The following is a 19,983-nucleotide window of genomic DNA, read 5'->3' as shown; positions in this document are numbered from 1 at the left end:
ACTTGCCTGTTCATGGCCTCAAAAACATCTTCTGTAAGTGAAAAAACAAAGTAGAGACTTAATTTTTCATGTTAGATTCAGTATTTTTGAAATGTTAATCTTGTGATGTCCAGATGAAGACTGTGGTGGTCCCAGGTGGTGCGGTGATGTTTAGAATGAAGACAAATGGAATATAGAATTAGGTGTGAGTAGGTTTTTCATTGCTCTGGATGGAGAGCCTTCATGTGGAAAAATTACAAGAGATTGATCCTCAAGTGTCTAATGGCTTGGGGATGGTGCATCAGCCATAAATGAGTAATGAGGAGCTCTCACATGGACAGCCTATGGGTCATAACTAAAGTGGAAGAGCCAACAGGTCTGTGTTCAAGAAGTGTTAAGGCTCACAGGTTCCCAGGTGTTTGGCAAATCTGATGCCAATAAGGGCTTCTGGCACAAGAAGAATTGGCCTACACCGACTCTTATCACACCATTTGGCCTGTTCCACTTTAACAGGCTACCATTTGGGATCGCTTCAGCCCCTGAGAGTTTCCAAAGAACATAATGAGCAGTTGCACACTGCTGAATAGAGTCCAGAAGGCAAGCATTACTCTGATCTTAGAAAACTGTGGAACTTGACAGAAGGAGGGGGTGAAATTTTGGGCCACATTATATCAACAAAAACCCAGAGGCCAGAACAAGATTAGACTGCCTCCATTCAGAAACCGAGAGAGCCGGCTAATGTCAGAGAGCTTCAGAGCTGGCAGAGATGTTCACAAGTTGATTCATGTGAGTCCAAGTGGAGTCTTGAGTCTCTGGGGTGCGAATCTGAGTCGAGAACATTTTTATTTAGTCTGGTTATTAGCTGCAGTCATTGAATTGCACAAAATCTATTAAACACCTGTCAGGTTCAACATGGCTTCAAATAAAGAGGCTTTCATTATAGAAACCCTTCAGTGTGAAAGAGCAAACTGAATCGCTGAAGTGCACTAAATATGCTGTATAAAGGTGTTATGACCCGGTCTAGGGTCAGACCATTACAGAAAATGAGAGTGGGCTCTTCTCCCCAGACCTGCGGCCAGACCAGACACTGGACACCTTTAAAAAACATTTAGAAAAAGCAGGATGGTTGTGCAGCTTAAATGGTTCTCACTACGTTGTTGCTAGTTTCTATGGTGGTTTCTCTGGTGTTGCTGAATGGTTGCTATGTGGTGGCTAATAGGTGTTGCTAAGTGGCTGCTAGTTGGTTGCTATGGTGTTGCTAAGCGGCTGCTAGGTGGTTGCTATCAGATCCCAGTGGGTTGCTATGGTGTTCCTATGTGGTTGCTATTATGTTGGTCAGGACCCCCACGGATCCTCACAGAGCAGGTATTATTTGGGTGGTGGATCATTCTCAGCACTGCAGTAACACTGATGTGTTGGTGGTGTGTTAGTGTGTGTTGTGCTGGTCTGAGTGGATCAGACACAGCAGTGCTGCTGGAGTTTTTAAACACCTCAGTGTCACTGCTGGACTGAGAATAGTCCACCAACCAAAAATATCCAGCCAACAGCATCCTGTGACCATTGATGAAGGACTAGAGGATGACCAACACAAACTGTGCAGCAGCAGATGAGCTATCGTCTCTGACTTTACATCTACAAGGTGGACTGACAAGGTAGGAGGGTCTAATAGAGTGGACAGTGAGTGGACACAGTGTTTAAAAACTCCAGCAGCACTGCTGTGTCTGATCCACTCAGACCAGCACAACACACACTAACACACCACCACCACGTCAGTGTTACTGCAGTGCTGAGAATGATCCACCACCCAAATAGTGCCTGCTCTGTGAGGGTCAATGGGGGTCCTGACCACTGAAGAACAGGGTAAAAGGGGGCTAACAAAGTATCAGAGAAACAGATGGACTACAGTCTGTAACTGTAGAACTACAAAGTGCACCTATATAGTAAGTGGAGCTGATAAAATGGACAATGAGCATAGAAACAAGGAGGTGGTCATAATGTTATGCCTGAGCGGTGTATTATAATGCACAAGCTGCCCACCAATCCAACTTTCCCTGTGTGGACAGCACATATTCCCAATGCCAGACGTGTTGACCAGGTCATAATAGGCTGAAAGGTGCTGTAAAACTGTACTACCTTCTGCTAAAAGCCTCCAAGTTAGTGATACCATCTCCCACCATTTTGTAGTAATTGCACAAAGGACCCAGCGAGATGCAGATACCAGGATGAAGAGCCTAATTGGTGGTCAGGGCTGAGTGAGCATTCGAATGAACTGGTGTGGAACTGTAAGAAAAACGTGGCCAACCCTGCACAACCATGAACGCCTAATGAGCTTCTGAAGAGACCCTGGGTCTCTATGCGCTGACATCCTACTGAATGGCCACAACTGCTTATTAGAGGTGGACTGTTTCTCATTTTCTGGAATTTTAAGACTCCCACAAGGTCAGAAAATGTTGTTGTGCACCTTAACCCTCTGGACACTGAGGTCATTTTCTCGATTTGTTCATATCCTCTTAAACTCTCCTTTAAAGGCTCTTCATAGAACATGATCCTCATATGTTTCATATCAAAATGCTCCGTTATCTTCATCAGTACTTTCCAAAACCCCTGCAGCAACTTCAGCAGCTGTAAACTCTCTGCACGCCATTTCACATGAGTCTCCGATGTGGACTGAATGAAGAATGAAGGTTTTCCGGCGTGATGGTCAGTCCTTAAAGATTTCCTGAGTGTCCATTGGTCAGTTTCACACAGAATGTAGACGGACACACGAATCCACCAGTTCCACACGGTGAGAGGCAGATAACGTGTATCTCAGCCCCTCTTCATAGGCTCATAACTCCGGATGTGAGTCTCGTATGATCTTGTGATGAGATGGATTGGAAAGGGCGACTCTACAGACTCAGGGAAGTGTTTGAACTGGATTTCCGTTCTGTATCATTTCAAAGAAAGAGACACAGATATAGAAACATCATATTTGACACCCGTGGATCCCAGAGGGTTAAAGTCTTCACCAGACACGAGATTCTAGACTAAACTTTTGCCAATTAGACTCAATTTCCAGAAGATAGCTCTGCCTAGTTTGCAAACTCAAGTTCAGACGCATCAACCGTAGCCTGAGTTTGCTCAGAGTAAATGCCCTGTCCAGGCAATCAAGAGGATGCTAAAGTACACCCAAGATCTTTATAGAATCTTCATTTACAGAAACGCCACGGGCCAAAGGCTACTGATGGGATGAGATGTAAGCTTCGAACCCTGGTGCCCCAGGCTACTTCCATCCTGGCTCCATAACTCCTTGATCTGTCCGCTATGGCTATTAAGAAGAAGGACAGGAAAGAGATGCAGCCAACTTCAAAAGGAGATGCCAAACGAAGGGCCATTTTCATCAGGATAGGAGGTCTGGATCACTGATATGGATTGTGATACCAAGCTGCCTTTCATCTCTCTCCTATCTGGTTGATGGGACATGCGGCACTGTGAGGAGAAATAGAAGAACCTCCTGCTGGTGCAAAACAGTGCAGCAAGTCAAAGTAAAAGAAGCTGCACAGCAGTCCATCCATTGTTGTCAGCGTGAGGAGTGGAAGGAAGGTGATTAAACGACAAAGGATTTGACTAATACTGCAGATATTTCAGGAGCCCATGTCTCTGAAAAACAATAGGCATAGAGACTGTTGGAGGTTGAAAGTACACATTTATTTCTGCGACAATGTGAACACCCACTCATGCAATGTAGACCTGTGCTTAGCAGCTATTGTGCATATTTGTTTAGAGTTCAGCTTAAACAGTACTTATCTTTTTCTTTTATGTTCTAATTTATCAGTTTCCCTACAATTCTGTTTCCCTACTTTGTGCATAAATCTAAAGCTTAAAAAAGCACCAGACCTTGGAAGCCATATTCAGTCTCCTATGTATTCACAGCAGAGAGATACCATATGATCTTAACTAAACACATGTAATAACTCTTTTGCTAAACGTCAGTTAACACAGTATGGAAGTCTTAATAGAACCTACGTTACTACCCATAAACTGCACTGCATGTGATTTGGCCACAGTCCTCACCTCCCAGCCTTAACAGGCAATTACTTCATGCTTTCTGGCTTTGTTCTTAGAAGTTTTGGTTGGACATCATGGGCAAATGATCTGAGATGATGGGCCTCCACATCTCCATCGGCTCCACTGCAGCACTACTTAATGATTTCTCTTTATTAACAGTGTCCAACCTTCTCAAATCATTTATATCAGGGGCGTCCAAAGTCTGGACAGATGGCCCGTGGACAGATGTTAATTGGCCCATGGCTTCTGTTTTAAGGCCAATTTTTTATAGTCTAGGCAACAAGTGTCGCTCGACAAAAAATTACTGTGGCCGACAGATGTGGCAGCGCTGTAGGCTTTCATAGTTCTGCGTCAGCAACATAATGTCAGAATAGGACATCATCTGTAGTTTCTATGAAAAATTGTATGGCGGTGCAGCTACTGAAGCAGCAGTGAAACCGCACAGAGCAGAAAACAGCTGTTACAGTCAAACTGCACTAACAGTAGGATTTTAACCAGCAGGGTCGCTATGACAACCAGGAACACTACTCGTTTTCCACAGGCGTGCGTTTCACGCACAAGTTCTTTCTCCGTCACACAGGGTAGCCGGATTTGCGGTTTTCCCAAAAATTCTGGTTAGTCTGAAAGTGCACTGCAGGAGGAAATTACACTGGCGCCCTCTCGAATGTTTTTATTTACATGAAAAGGTTTGCGAAACCCAGCGGATACAAATTTTGTCTCTTTATGTAAACCTGGATAGATAGACAGACAGACAGACGGATGGACAGGTAGACAGACAGATAGATAGATAGACAGACAGACGGATGGACAGGTGGACAGACAGACAGATAGATAGATAGATAGATAGATAGATAGACAGAGATAGATAGATAGATAGATAGATAGATAGATAGATAGATAGATAGACAGACCAACAGGCAGACAGAGATAGATAGATAGATAGATAGATAGATAGATAGATAGATAGATAGATAGATAGACAGAGATAGATAGATAGATAGATAGATAGATAGATAGATAGATAGATAGATAGACAGACCAACAGGCAGACAGAGATAGATAGATAGATAGATAGATAGATAGATAGATAGATAGATAGATAGATAGATAGATAGATAGATAGATACACAGAACTTTATTTATCCTGAAGGGAAACTACAGTGTTACAATAGTAAGATATATAATCGCACATACTTACATATATCAGTTATGATATATTGCACAGTGTGTATTTACAGGAGAGGAGATACAGTGATGAGGTTCAGCTCAGTTCAGACAGCAGGAGATCAGTACCGTCTCTGCAGTAAGGAGACTCGCTGTAGAGCCGCATAGCAGTGGGTAAGAAAGATCTCACACGGAGCTAAAGTTACATAAAATTAAAAATTTGAATGGCAGTTAATGGAATAAGATTTTTTTCTAAGTCGTTTTGGACAACTTCTATTGGTCCATCCATCATAAAAAATAAAAAGTAAAGAGCAGCTGATCTTTTCAAATTCTGTAAGAATAAATAAATAGATGAAAATGACAAACATGGAAATACAAGGTTTTGTTTGAACAGTATACTGCTTTATCGTTCACGGTGTGTAATCAGTAGTCGAGGGTCAAACTAGGAGAATGAGTTAATGGCATTAAAAAGTATGTTGTTAATAATTAATTAATTAACATCTGAACTTTACAAGCACTGGATTTCAGACTTTGGCGAGCTGCAGTTATTCAAATCTGTGACCCCTGAGTCAGTTTGACTGAACTTCTTTATCTGCTGGTCTCAGTCTGGCGCTTTTTTCAGTCTCTCTGTTTTTCTCTCTCCTGCTCTTTCGCAGATGCCTGGCAGACCTCTCTCTCTCTCATGTTCACCAGAGATTTACAGAAACCAGGATGGACCTGCCAACGTGAAGTTCAGTTCAGTTCAGTTCACTGCACATCAGGCAGTTGTGCTTTAGCATCTCCGAGGCCTTCGCCGACTGGCTGCGATGCTCATTTAGTGCAGCACATTTCTCTTTATGTCGTCCTCTTTATCACTTCACATCTAAAGTGTGGCATCTTTTCCTTCCTCCTGGCACCGGCGCTCAGCGCTTGATGTCTCCACGGCGACGTGACTCTGAAACTGCTCTGTCCGGTTTTCACACACATGCTTTAATGTGCGAGTGTGAGGCTGACGTGGGTGTTGGGCCGGCGTCTGATGAGTACTCTTCCGCTGGAGTGCGAGAAGGAAAATGTCATCTCTCCGGCTTCATTCAGAGTCCCTGGAGAGGTGGTTCAGCGGGAGGCCGGTCAAATGAGTGTTAGCATAGCTGGTCACGTCTCCACTCTACCATCTACTGTACACAGACATATACATATACCCTGCTTATGTGCTGTAAAAGGTGCCTTTGGAAACTGCATGTTGTTGCAGCACTGAGAACCTCAGGTAGGCAGCATGTGCTTTGTGCTTTGATATCAAGAATCATTAAAAAAATACAGTCGGTGGGTTTAAACTTTCACTTTAAGCCAGTTTAATGTGTTTGGGACTGAAGATAGACTGGAAGAAGACTCTCGTCCTTAAACGAGCACCAATATTTTCAAGGCAAATGCCATCGTTTTCTAATCAACAGCACCATTATTTTAACAAACACCTTCGTTTCCTAACCAAACAACCACTCTCCATTAAACACCATCATTTTCTTACCAAACACTATCATTCTCCACCAAACAACCAACAATATCCATCAAACGCCAACATACTCCAACCAAACACCATCTCTTCTCTATCAAACACTATCATTGTCGAACAACTGCCACCATTCTTCACCAAATGTTATCGTTCTGTGTCAAACACCAGCATTACCCATCAAAAACCGTTCACGGAAATTCTCCATCACACAAGTCATTTTCTAACTAAACACTATCATTCTCCACCAAACGTCTATCATTATCCTTCAGACACCAACATTCTCCACCAAACACCATCATTAGCCACCAAATATTATTATGCTCCAATGAAACAGCTATCATTATCCTTCAAACACCATCATTGTCTACCAAACACTATTATTCTCCAACCCAACAATCATTATCCTTCAAACACCAACATACACCATCAAACACCGAAATTCTTAACATTGTTAACCAAACACCATTCACCAACACTCTCCATTAAACAACATCATTTTCTAACCACGCTATAATTTTCTGCCAAACAAACGTTATCCACCAACTGCCACCATTCTTCACCAAACATCATTATTCTGTCAAACACCATTATACATCAAACACCATTCAACAACATTCTCCACCAAATACTATCATTTTCTAACCAAACGCTGTCATTCTCCACCAAACACCAACATACACCAAACACTATCGTTCGCCCACAAAATATGCCACACTATCATTTTCTAACTAAGCGCTATCATTATCCTTCAAACACCAACATTCTTCACCAAACACCAAGACACTCAATCAAACACCAACATTCTGCACTAAACACTAACATTCTTCACTAAACACTATCATTGGCCCACCAAACAACCATCATTATCCACCAAACACTATCAAGCGCCCACCAAACAACCATCATTATCCTTCAAACACCATTATCCACTGAACACTATCATTCGCCCACCAAAACAACCATCATCTTTCAAACACCATTATCCACCAAACACTATCATTCGCCCACGAAACAACCATCATTATCCTTCAAACACCATTATTCACCAAACACTATCAATCGCCCACCAAACAACCATCATTATGCTTCAAACACCAACATTAACCACTAAACACTATCATTCGCCCACCAAACAACCATCATTATCCTTCAAACACCATTATCCACCAAACACTATCATTCGCCCACGAAACAACCATCATTATCCTTCAAACACCATTATCCACCAAACACTATCAATCGCCCACCAAACAACCATCATTATGCTTCAAACACCAACATTAACCACTAAACACTATCATTCAGCCCTCCAAACATCCATCATTATCCACCAAACAACCATCATTCGCCCTCCAAACATCCATCATTCTCCAACAAACACCTGATGGGGACCCAGTGTCAGAAGAATCACTTCTGATGTATGTATTTCCACTGCTAGTGTGGACCACTGTTATTCTGCAGTTGAGTGAGATGTGCTTGTGTTTTAATAATAATAACAACAACTGAATAATAACCAAACTTTACGCTGAATGTAATAGATTCTAAATCTGACCTTAACTCTAACACTAGCCCAAACCTAACCTTAACTTCCACCCAAAACCAAATAAAGACCCTGCTGTTTCACCAGTTTTTAAAACATCTGTTGATAATCTATAGGAGACTGTCAAAGAAGTGTGATCATAATAAAAATAATACGTTGTATTTATGGAGAACCTTCTTCAAGAACTAAACATGCTTTACACAAATCCATACAAACACAAAACTTTTGATATTTAGTTGTTTACAGATTTAAGCAGCAATCCAAAACATCCAATATAAATTAAAAAATAGAAATAGAAGGTAAATCCATTGAAACCCAGGTAGGCAGTGCAGATCGGCAGATATGAGTGTAGCATGTAGATGTAGATGTCAGCACTCCAGCAGCTGTATTTAGCAAAAGTGGCAATTTATTTAAAATGTGAGACAGAATATCGATAATAACACTGCCCCCATCAGACAAACAGCACTTAAAGCTTTCATCTCTGAGATCTCTGAGAGGAGAAAATCAAGCTGCTCCAGATCTGAAAACATCCACAGGTGTTTCTGTCCATCCTTCCACTGTGAGAAGACGACTCAGCGCTGTGGGTCTGAAAGGATGTGTAGCTGTTCAAGAAGAACCTCACTGAGAAAAGGAGACGGACACATCAAACAAAGAAGCTGAACGATGGACTGACCACCCCAGAGTCCAGACCTCAACACCACTGAATGTGTTTGATTACTTCAGAAAATGATCAACCAGCTTCTAAGACTGAACTTTGGAGGTGTGTCTGCAGATTCTTTGAGGAACTGAAAGTGAGGCTCCTGAAAAGAGTGGAATAAAGGGAAAGACTGACTCACTGAATACTGAACAGCTGAGATTAGAGTTAGTTGTTGAGGCTCCTGACAGACTGTTTATTTAGTTATCATGAGTCAAACAAAAGAGTTGCATCCAAAATAACACCAAGGTTTTTAGCCTGTAATGACGGTGTGACCCTAACAGTTGTCAGTGCACAGAGGAACACTGTAGGAGGGGTCACCTCTGACCTTAGGGGACTTAGAACCAGAATGACTTCGTTTGAGTTAAGTTTCAGAAAGTTGCTATGCAACCAGGACCTAAGCCATGCTGATAAATAATGCAAACGACCAGAGAATAGACACTAAATAAAAGTGACCCAAGTACTGACCCAAGAGATTTTAAACTTTTGATAAACACTATGACTGAAAATAATTACATGTGATTAAATGCTGGCTTAGACCCCCTGAAACACTCCATAATAAAACTGTCACAGACAAAAGAGAAAAAAATTGCAAACTCTAAAAGGGTCTTTCAGCCAGAATCTGTGGTATTGCTGTGGTGACCAAAGAATCAGAGAGGCGGCCACAACACATTAAAAATCCACCAACTAGAGAGTGGCAGAGCTAAAAATCAACCAATAGGAGAATATCAGGGCTAGAAAACAGCAACAGAGAATGTCAGGGCTAAAATTCCACCAATAGGAGAAAGGCAGGATTAAAAATCCACCAATATGAGAACGGCAGGGCTAAAAATCCACCAATAGGAGAATAGCATGGCTAAATATCCCCCAATAGGGGAAAGACAGGGCAACACAACAATAGGAGAACAGCAGGGCTAAAAAAGCACAAACAGGAGGAAGTCATGGCTCAAAAAAACACCAATAGGAAAATGTCAGGACTAAAATTCCACTAATAGGAGAACTGCACGGCTAAAAACACCAAAAGGAATCATCATAGTTTCAAGTTTATTTGTCATTTGCACAACATGTCAGGACATTTATGCAGCCTCATTGTGGTGAGGCTCAGCTAATCACTCTACAGAAAGTAAATAAGTAAAAAAAAACAAAAATACAAGAAAAACAAACTGAAATATATTAAATATACACAAAATATAGAGACACTATCATTTCTCTCACTATAATTTCACTATTTAATCTCTAAATATCACTATAATTTAATATTTAGTAATATTTAATAAAATATACAATCCACTATAATTCTTTATCGTGTCATACGGAGCTTAAGGAAAATGTGAGACCATCTAAAAACTGAAGCTGAAGTGGAGGTGGACCATGCAACATGACAATGACCCCAAACATTGCAGTAAATCCACCAAGGAACAGCTCAAAAGAAAGAAATAGGGGGTTCTGGAGTGGCCGAGTCAAACCTGGATGTTCATGCAAGAAACCCCTTAAACACCTCACAGCTGGAGTTCAGCATGGAGAAGGAAAAACCTTCTCCCAGTTGTTGTCAGGGTCATTTAGACGGTTAAAGGAAACGTCTAATTGAGTTTTTTTTCAGCCAAACTGGATAATATCAGCTATTAGGGCATAGGGTGTGCTAACTTTTCCCTCAGTAGGAATTGGCATCTTCTTTCATTTCTTTTTTTTTTTTTGATAAATAAATAATAAAGTCAAGTTTGCATAGTTTCTGCAAAGATGCAAATAAACACCATTAGTCATAGATATTGTTTGAAAGAAGATCATATATGTCCATATTTCTTCATAAAGAGCTGAATTAGGGCGTCCTAATTTTCCACATGACTGTAGATCGCTGTCCTCGTACAGTTGTGGGCTTTTTCAATCTCTGGACTCCGTGTTTTATTGATGTAGTTTTGTGTTGAGTGCACTCACAAGCCCTTTCATCTCCAGAACAGTCGACTGGAAGGAAAGAGATTTATTTTTCTCTGTTTCATTAGAAACTTCAAGGCAGGGTCACCCAACTCCATTTCTGGAGATCTGTCATCCTGCAGAATTCAATACCAACACACCAGGCTGAAACAGATGCTACAGAATGCCTTTATTAACTGGAAAGGATGTGTTAGATTAGTGTTAGAATGAAACTCTGCAGATCTCTTGGAGCAGAGTTTGGCCATTCACACTATAAAGTATAAAGACTTTAAGTTTTATAGCTCCCTGTTATAATCCTAGGCCAAAATGTCAGTAAATAAACATATATACATATATTCATACAAATAATGGGGCTAGCAGTTGGTGAATTTTGCTGCATTTGCTTTCTACCAGTTTTATAGGAAAAGAGTCTATATTTAAACCAACATTGCTCTGTTCCATTGTTACTGCAGGCAACAAAGCAACATGGGTTCATGTCTTGCTGAACAGAAAAAGAGAACTACAAATTCCAGAGGTGCTGCAATTAGATGTAAAACCATAAACCTCTGGATTCTACTGAGGAGTATTTAACCACATGCAGATGTTTTCATAAATAGTGCCTATCATTTAACACAAAGATCGTTCTTCACCAAACACCACATTCTCCCAAACACCATCATTCTTCAATAAAACACTCACATTCTCAACCAAACATCGTCATTCTTCAATAAAACACTCACATTCTCAACCAAACACCATCATTCTTCAGTAAAACACTCACATTCTCAACCAAACATCGTCGTTCTTCAATAAAACACTCACGTTCTCAACCAAGCATCATCATTCTTCAGTGAAACACTCACATTCTCAACCAAACATCGTCGTTCTTCAATAAAACACTCACATTCTCAACCAAACATCGTCATTCTTCAATAAAACACTCACATTCTCAACCAAACATTATCATTCTTCAATAAAACACTCACATTCTCAACCAAACATTATCATTTTTCAATAAAACACTCACATTCTCAACCAAACATCGTCGTTCTTCAATAAAACACTCACATTCTCAACCAAACATCGTCATTCTTCAATAAAACACTCACATTCTCAACCAAACATCGTCGTTCTTCAATAAAACACTCACATTCTCAACCAAACATTATCATTCTTCAATAAAACACTCACATTCTCAACCAAACATCGTCATTCTTCAATAAAACACTCACATTCTCAACCAAACATTATCATTCTTCAATAAAACACTCACATTCTCAACCAAACATTATCATTCTTCAATAAAACACTCACATTCTCAACCAAACATCATCATTCTTCAGTAAAACACTCACATTCTCAACCAAACATCGTCGTTCTTCAATAAAACACTCACATTCTCAACCAAACACCATCATTCTTCAGTGAAACACTCACATTCTCAACCAAACACCATCATTCTTCAGTGAAACACTCACATTCTCAACCAAACATCATCATTCTTCAGTAAAACACTCACATTCTCAACCAAACATCGTCGTTCTTCAATAAAACACTCACGTTCTCAACCAAGCATCATCATTCTTCAATAAAACACTCACGTTCTCAACCAAACACCATCATTCTTCAGTAAAACACTCACATTCTCAACCAAACATCATCATTCTTCAATAAAACACTCACATTCTCAACCAAACATCATTCTTCAATAAAACACTCACGTTCTCAACCAAACATTATCATTCTTCAATAAAACACTCACATTCTCAACCAAACATCATCATTCTTCAATAAACACTCACATTCTCAACCAAACACCATCATTCTTCAGTGAAACACTCACATTCTCAACCAAACATCATCATTCTTCAGTAAAACATTCACATCCTCAACCAAACACCATCATTCTTCAGTAAAACACTCACATTCTCAACCAAACATCGTCGTTCTTTAATAAAACACTCACGTTCTCAACCAAACATCGTCATTCTTCAATAAAACACTCACATTCTCAACCAAACATTGTCGTTCTTCAATAAAACACTCACGTTCTCAACCAAACATTATCATTCTTCAATAAAACACTCACATTCTCAACCAAACATCATCATTCTTCAATAAAACACTCACGTTCTCAACCAAGCATCGTCATTCTTCAATAAAACACTCACGTTCTCAACCAAACATCATCGTTCTTCAATAAAACACTCACATTCTCAACCAAACATCGTCATTCTTCAATAAAACACTCACATTCTCAACCAAGCATCATCATTCTTCAATAAAACACTCACATTCTCAACCAAACACCATCATTCTTCAGTAAAACACTCACATTCTCAACCAAACATCGTCGTTCTTCAATAAAACACTCACATTCTCAACCAAACACCATCATTCTTCAATAAAACACTCACATTCTCAACCAAACATCGTCATTCTTCGATAAAACACTCACATTCTCAACCAAACATTGTCATTCTTCAATAAAACACTCACATTCTCAACCAAACATCATCGTTCTTCAATAAAACACTCACATTCTCAACGAAACATTGTCATTCTTCAATAAAACACTCACATTCTCAACCAAACACCATCATTCTTCAATAAAACACTCACATTCTCAACCAAACATCGTCGTTCTTTAATAAAACACTCACGTTCTCAACCAAACATCGTCATTCTTCAATAAAACACTCACATTCTCAACCAAACATTGTCGTTCTTCAATAAAACACTCACGTTCTCAACCAAACATTATCATTCTTCAATAAAACACTCACATTCTCAACCAAACATCGTCATTCTTCAATAAAACACTCACGTTCTCAACCAAACACCATCATTTTTCAACAAAACACCAATATACTCAAAAAAATCATCATCATCGTTCTCTACTAAATAGCAACATTTTTCACCAAACACCAACAGTCTCCAAACACACCTTGATTCTCTACTCAACAAAACACCAACATTCCCAAATAAACACCACTGGGAAAGGCTCCAGCACCCCCCGCGGCCCAGGAGGATAAGCAACATAGATGATGAGTGATGATGATGAAAATCCACCATTGTTCTTCATCAGACACCATCATTCTTAGTGTCAGACACTAGCATTGTTTTAAGGTGACTTTCAGAGTGGATGGTTTGTTTCCTGACTCCATCAACCGCAATGAGTGTCTAATAGTTTGCAGTTGAGTAGTCGGATGTTGGGCTTGAGTTTTAGAGATTTGGTAGATAATATGACCGTAAATAATTGCTCAATTTACACACTGCATAGGAATGGATGAATAAATCTGGCGATTTATTACTGTAATAAATCTTGTGTGGCTGCTGTGAGAAAAAAAAAGATATCGGGGCAGTAAAGGTTGTCTGTGAATTAAAAAATAGCATACATAGCAGGCGAACCTGTCAACACTAGGGGTCAGTGCTCCTGGTCATGTGCTCAGTAGGTCCAGATAATCCATCCCTGATACTGGTTTGGTTAGTTAGAAAGTTCTGTTGTAGGTTGTTTGTTAGGGTATCAGTTTTTCTGTACTCCTTTGGATCCTTAAAGCCTCAACTTGTATTTACACCCATCAGGCATAACATTCTGACCACCTCCTTGTTTCTACACTCATTGTCCATTTTATCAGCTCTTCTTACTATATAGGTGCACTTTGTAGTTCTACAGTTACAGACTGTAGTCCATCTGTTTCTCTGATACTTTGTTAGCCCCCTTTTACCCTGTTCTTCAGTGGTCAGGACCCCCATGGACCCTCACAGAGCAGGTACTATTTGGGTGGTGGGTCATTCTCAGCACTGCAGTAACACTGACGTGGTGGTGGTGTGTTAGTGCGTGTTGTGCTGGTACGAGTGGATCAGACACAGCAGTGCTGCTGGAGTTTTTAAACTCTGTGTCCACTCACTGTCCACTCTATTAGACACTCCTACCTTGTCAGTCCACCTTGTAGATGTAAAGTCAGAGACGATAGCTCATCTGCTGCTGCACAGTTTGTGTTGGTCATCCTCTAGTCCTTCATCAGTGGTCACAGGACGCTGCCCACAGGACGCTGTTGGCTGGATATTTTTGGTTGGTGGACTATTCTCAGTCCAGCAGCGACACTGAGGTGTTTAAAAACTCCAGCAGCACTGCTGTGTCTGATCCACTCAGACCAGCGCAACACACACTAACACACCACCACCACGTCAGTGTTACTGCAGTGCTGAGAATGATCCACCACCCAAATAGTACCTGCTCTGTGAGGGTCCATGGGGGTCCTGACCACTGAAGAACAGGCTAAAAGTGGGTTTCTGTAGCTATTAGAATCATAACGAGGAGGTGTGTGGAAGATGTTTAACCCCTTAAAATCCAGGCTTATTGCATACTAATGCTTAACTACAGGGACTTCAGTGCAACCTGGCTGAGCTGTTCTAATGTTATAGACGTGTGTAATAAGACTTTGGGCCTGCCGGTGGGCTCTGGCCTTTTGAGGGGTTACTGTGAACTTTCTTGTTTAAGGTAAACTGGCAGAGTTTCTGATTCCACCGGCTGAGTCTTTGTACTGACCTTGGTCCAGTCTGCCTTCCTTTCATCAGATAAACAACAAAAGCGCTGCACATTTTTCTCTAAAGGCAGTGACCACAGGGCTGCTGGGGGGTGTCCAGCTCATTTTGGACATCCTTTTTCAGTAACAGGTGCGGTGCAGTGGGTTTCTGTGGCTCAGCCGTTGTTAAACACAGGAGGAAAGCAGCGGCTGTTTTGCTAATAATGGAGAGCTGGAGCACCGAGTGCCTTTCACACCACAGCACACTGACTCAATTACCTGCTGCACTCACACACACCGACACTCACACACACACACACACACACACACACACACACACACACACACACACACACACACACACAAACTCACACACACACTTTTGTTTTTATACAATATCTGGACGTGGGGTCATTTATATGCCCCATATATATGTAAGTACCCATATGTAATAACATTAATATGTCTCTTGTGTATTTAATATATCGCTGCTGTCAGAACCTCGTCCTTCTTTGTCGTTTTTCAGTTTTTGGCATAGTTGGAAAATGCCTGATGCCCTTTACATTGTGCATAATTTTTATGAAGAATGAACCAAAAGAAATGTCCCAGAATTATTTAAAAAGACGTCTGGTTCCATTGACTTACATTAAAAGTAAAGTATGTTTTTTCATTCTCCAGTAAAGTTACCGTTTTGGAGATACAAGGTTTTGTTCTGACAACAGTGATATAGCTAGCTATGTGTAATAATCTCCATATTTATTATATATAGTTATCCATAATTATCCATATGTAGTGGTAATGTGCCCCATACTGTTGATGTCCAAAGGAAAACATGTATCCCCATATTTATACATACATACATACATATATACTCACACCATATAAATGTATCTATATGTAGTAATAATTTTTATCTTAACTTTAACATTAACCTAAAACATTAACCAAATTTTGACATTAACGTTGGTGTAAACATAAATCTAGATTTTGTATAAAGGGTATGATAGTAGGACCTTTTCATTGGTGCTTAAAGATTAGCTGATTTTCTGTTTTCATTCTCTTTTTTTCTGCGAAGTCAGAACATTTTTGTCCTGGAAATGCACAAAAACAAACAAACAACACACACACACACACAAACACACACACACACACAAACACACTGAGACAGCGTGTGGAGTTCAGGAAGGTAAAGAACAGACAGAGTGTCGAGTAGAGAGAGAATTACAGACACATTTGATTAAAGAGAAAAGAGAGAGTATATATATATATATATATATATATATATACTTATATATACATATGAGAGATGTAACATATACACATACTTTTACATAAAAAGAAAGGCAAAAAAAGGCAGAGAAGGAGAAAGAATGAGACAGCAGGAGAGAAAAATGAGGGGAGAGAAAGACGAAATACCTGTACCTCACAGTCATGCTAATAAAACTATTCTGAACTGAACTGAACTGAGAGACGAGAGAGAGAGAGAGAGAGAGAGAGAGAGAGAGAGAGAGACGGGGAGAGAGGGAGAGAGAAAGAGAGAGAGAGAGACGGGGAGAGAGAGAGAGAGAGAAAGAGAGAGAGAGCTGCTCTAACAAATACTCTGATAGACTGTATGTTGATTGTTGACTCTCGACAAACAATACATATAATCAGGTCTGCACTTATTAATTTACTCAAGAACTGAGTTATTTATTTATTTATTTACTTATTTATTTATTCATGCCATTTCTCAGAGTGTGTACCTGTGGTTCTCCTTCCCTCGTCAGCCGTATAAGAACCCCTTTTTTTTAGACTTTTCTCTTTAAAGCCTCAGCAAGCGCTGCAGCACACCTGCCTATGTACATCCTAATGCTTTACATAAGAATTTCACCAGTTTTCAAATATACATCAGCATAATTAACTAAATAAGATGTAATCAGAGCGGTTCAGAGTGGTTCAGAGTGGTTTGGTGTGAAACGCTCCGTTCTCGAGAAACTTACCAAGTCAGAACTGTTCACAGTGGTGGTGACAGGAACCAGACGTCCACCTCTAAAAGCTCCCTCACAGAAAGTTACTACATGAAATGGTTATGAATTCACTGCCTGACTGAGACACTGTTTTACGGTAGTTTAGAGAAGATTTTGGCCTTAAAATCATGGTGGAGGGACACATATAGGGTGTTATGAGGCAAAATAGTCCCCAAAGAAAACGTATTATTTCAGATTTTCCACTATTTTCCATCATCAACATTCCATATAAACTCAGAAGACTCGTGTAGGTTCACTGGTGGTTCTGGATAGTAAATAAAATGTCTATATTTGTGTTGTAGTCATGGCGACCCCTGGTTCCTATCACCACCACATGTTGTTAGCAAGCACACAAACAGATGAAGTAGACCACACAGTTCATGTGTCAGTGTTCTGTTACTCTGCTGTCTCCTCTCGCTGTTAATTGCTCGTACCAGGACAATAATTTTGCAGGTGCTATATGTTGGCTTTATATACAGGCTGCTCTGCGTTATTACTTTATTATAGTGATTACAGTCATTATGGGAAATCAAGCAGTGGACAAAATGTATATGTTTAAGTTCCATTACTGTGTTGCATTATGGCTGTACAGCACTGCCATTTTCAGGCTCTGACTGAACCCAAGATAGTGACATGGGTTAGAATCCTTTGCTAAGTGGAATGAGAGTCCTGCCAACCCCTGAGGAGCTCCAGCTAGGGCTAGGATCATATGATCACAATTAGTGCACTCTCCACCAAACACCATCATTCTCCACCAAACACCATCATCATCCACCAAACACCATCATTCTCCGCCAAACACCATCATCATCCACCAAACACTATCATTCTCCACCAAACACCATCATCATCCACCAAACACCATCATTCTCCACTAAACACCATCATTCTCCACCAAACACCATCATCATCCACCAAACACCATCATTCTCCACCAAACACCATCATTCTCCACCAAACATCATCACTCTCCTTCAAATGAGGTCATTCACCATCTTACATCATCATTCAACGTCAAACACCACCATTGCCCACCAAACACCATCATTCTCTACCAAACACATCATTCTCCACCGAACACCATCATTCCCCACCAAACACCATCATTCTCCTTCAAATGAGGTGATTCACCATCTAACACCATCATGTAACAAACATCACCATTCCCCAAATACCATCGTTCTCCACCAAACACCAACTTTCACTACAAACATTATTCTCCACCAAACACCAACATTCTCCATTTTTAAAGTCCTTTTAAACTGTTTAAGAGGATTTTACTCGTATCTTCATGATCGTCCATTCTTACTGCCAGAGTTACCATCAGGCAGATTTCCACCTCTGTAGACAGCAGCACTGATCTCTCAGAAGTTTGCTTGTGTTCTCTGAAACTCCACACAACGTCTTTGTGTCAACCGAGTGTAGAAGACACAGAGTAGATCAGACAGATGCAGCATCACCACCATCAGACCGAATAACAAGAACGTTCCACATCACAGCTTTCATCTCCCACTCTGGAGTCCTGCATACAGGCACACAGGAGGTCTCCAGCGCCCCCTGCTTTCAGAACCGTTTCACTGCAACTGCTGCAAAATCATAACAATAATAATCCTTTAGAGTATTTTATGCATGCGTGTGCTGTATGGTGGAAACTACTTTTAAAAATGTTTTATTTTTATTTTAGATATATTTACATATTTTATATTGTATATGCAGGGTCTGAACCTCCCCACATTCTTAGCAGCTTTGCTGTTTTTTTACGGTTTTATTTTTTCAATCGAACGATTCATTTCACACAAGCTTCTGGTCCCTGTGCTTATGACTTTGGATGCATTTTTAGATGTTGTTGGAATTTGAATCACAATGTATTTGATGTAGCACAGCAGTAACTTGCAGATTCTAAGTTGCCACACTTGCACATCAGACTCACACAAAGAACTTCGTATAGTTTTGTGTGATAGTAGACGATTCAGTCAACACCCATGAATCTGTAATTCATTCCCTACAGATACTGTGGAGTTGTGCAGAATCAGGAGGGCCATGATTTCTGCTCAAAAACGCTTTTTTAGCTAGAAAAAGCAGCCAGAATAGAGGGCAGGTCACACTTTCTCCAAATGGTTACTGAACCCAAACCCACTCTTAACCCCAAGCCCAGAACAAAACCCAGCAAACACATACACACATAGTGTTTATATGCACTTAATAATCTTATCATTATCTGATTTCTGCAGTTATCTGATTATTAAATGGTTGTGTAAACACACACTCTGATTTCTAAAATCAGATTAAGGTCTATAAATCTGATTAGTAAATCTGATAAAGAGGCTGGATTTGAGCTCAGTAATGGGGTTTTTCAGTGCAGGTGAACTCTCACTCTGATTTCTTTCGTTTCTCTCAGTCTGAGCATGTGTGAAAACAGAGTGCTGTACTGGAAACAGCGAGCAGCGTTTAACACCCGCGAGACGCAGCACAGCACTTTCGGAGCGACGCTGAAACCAAATACAACCTCAAAATCAAGGATTTAAATGTTCTTCATCTTCTAAATTATGCATAATCATGTTTTTCTACTAAAATGACTCAATGTTTAAAAAAAGCCACTCGTGACATTTGAGTTTTACATTTTGTTTACG

The sequence above is a fragment of the Colossoma macropomum genome, unplaced genomic scaffold, assembly GCF_904425465.1.
Source record: "Colossoma macropomum unplaced genomic scaffold, Colossoma_macropomum, whole genome shotgun sequence".
Lineage (NCBI taxonomy): Eukaryota > Metazoa > Chordata > Actinopteri > Characiformes > Serrasalmidae > Colossoma > Colossoma macropomum.
Note: the sequence above shows the minus strand (reverse complement) of the source record.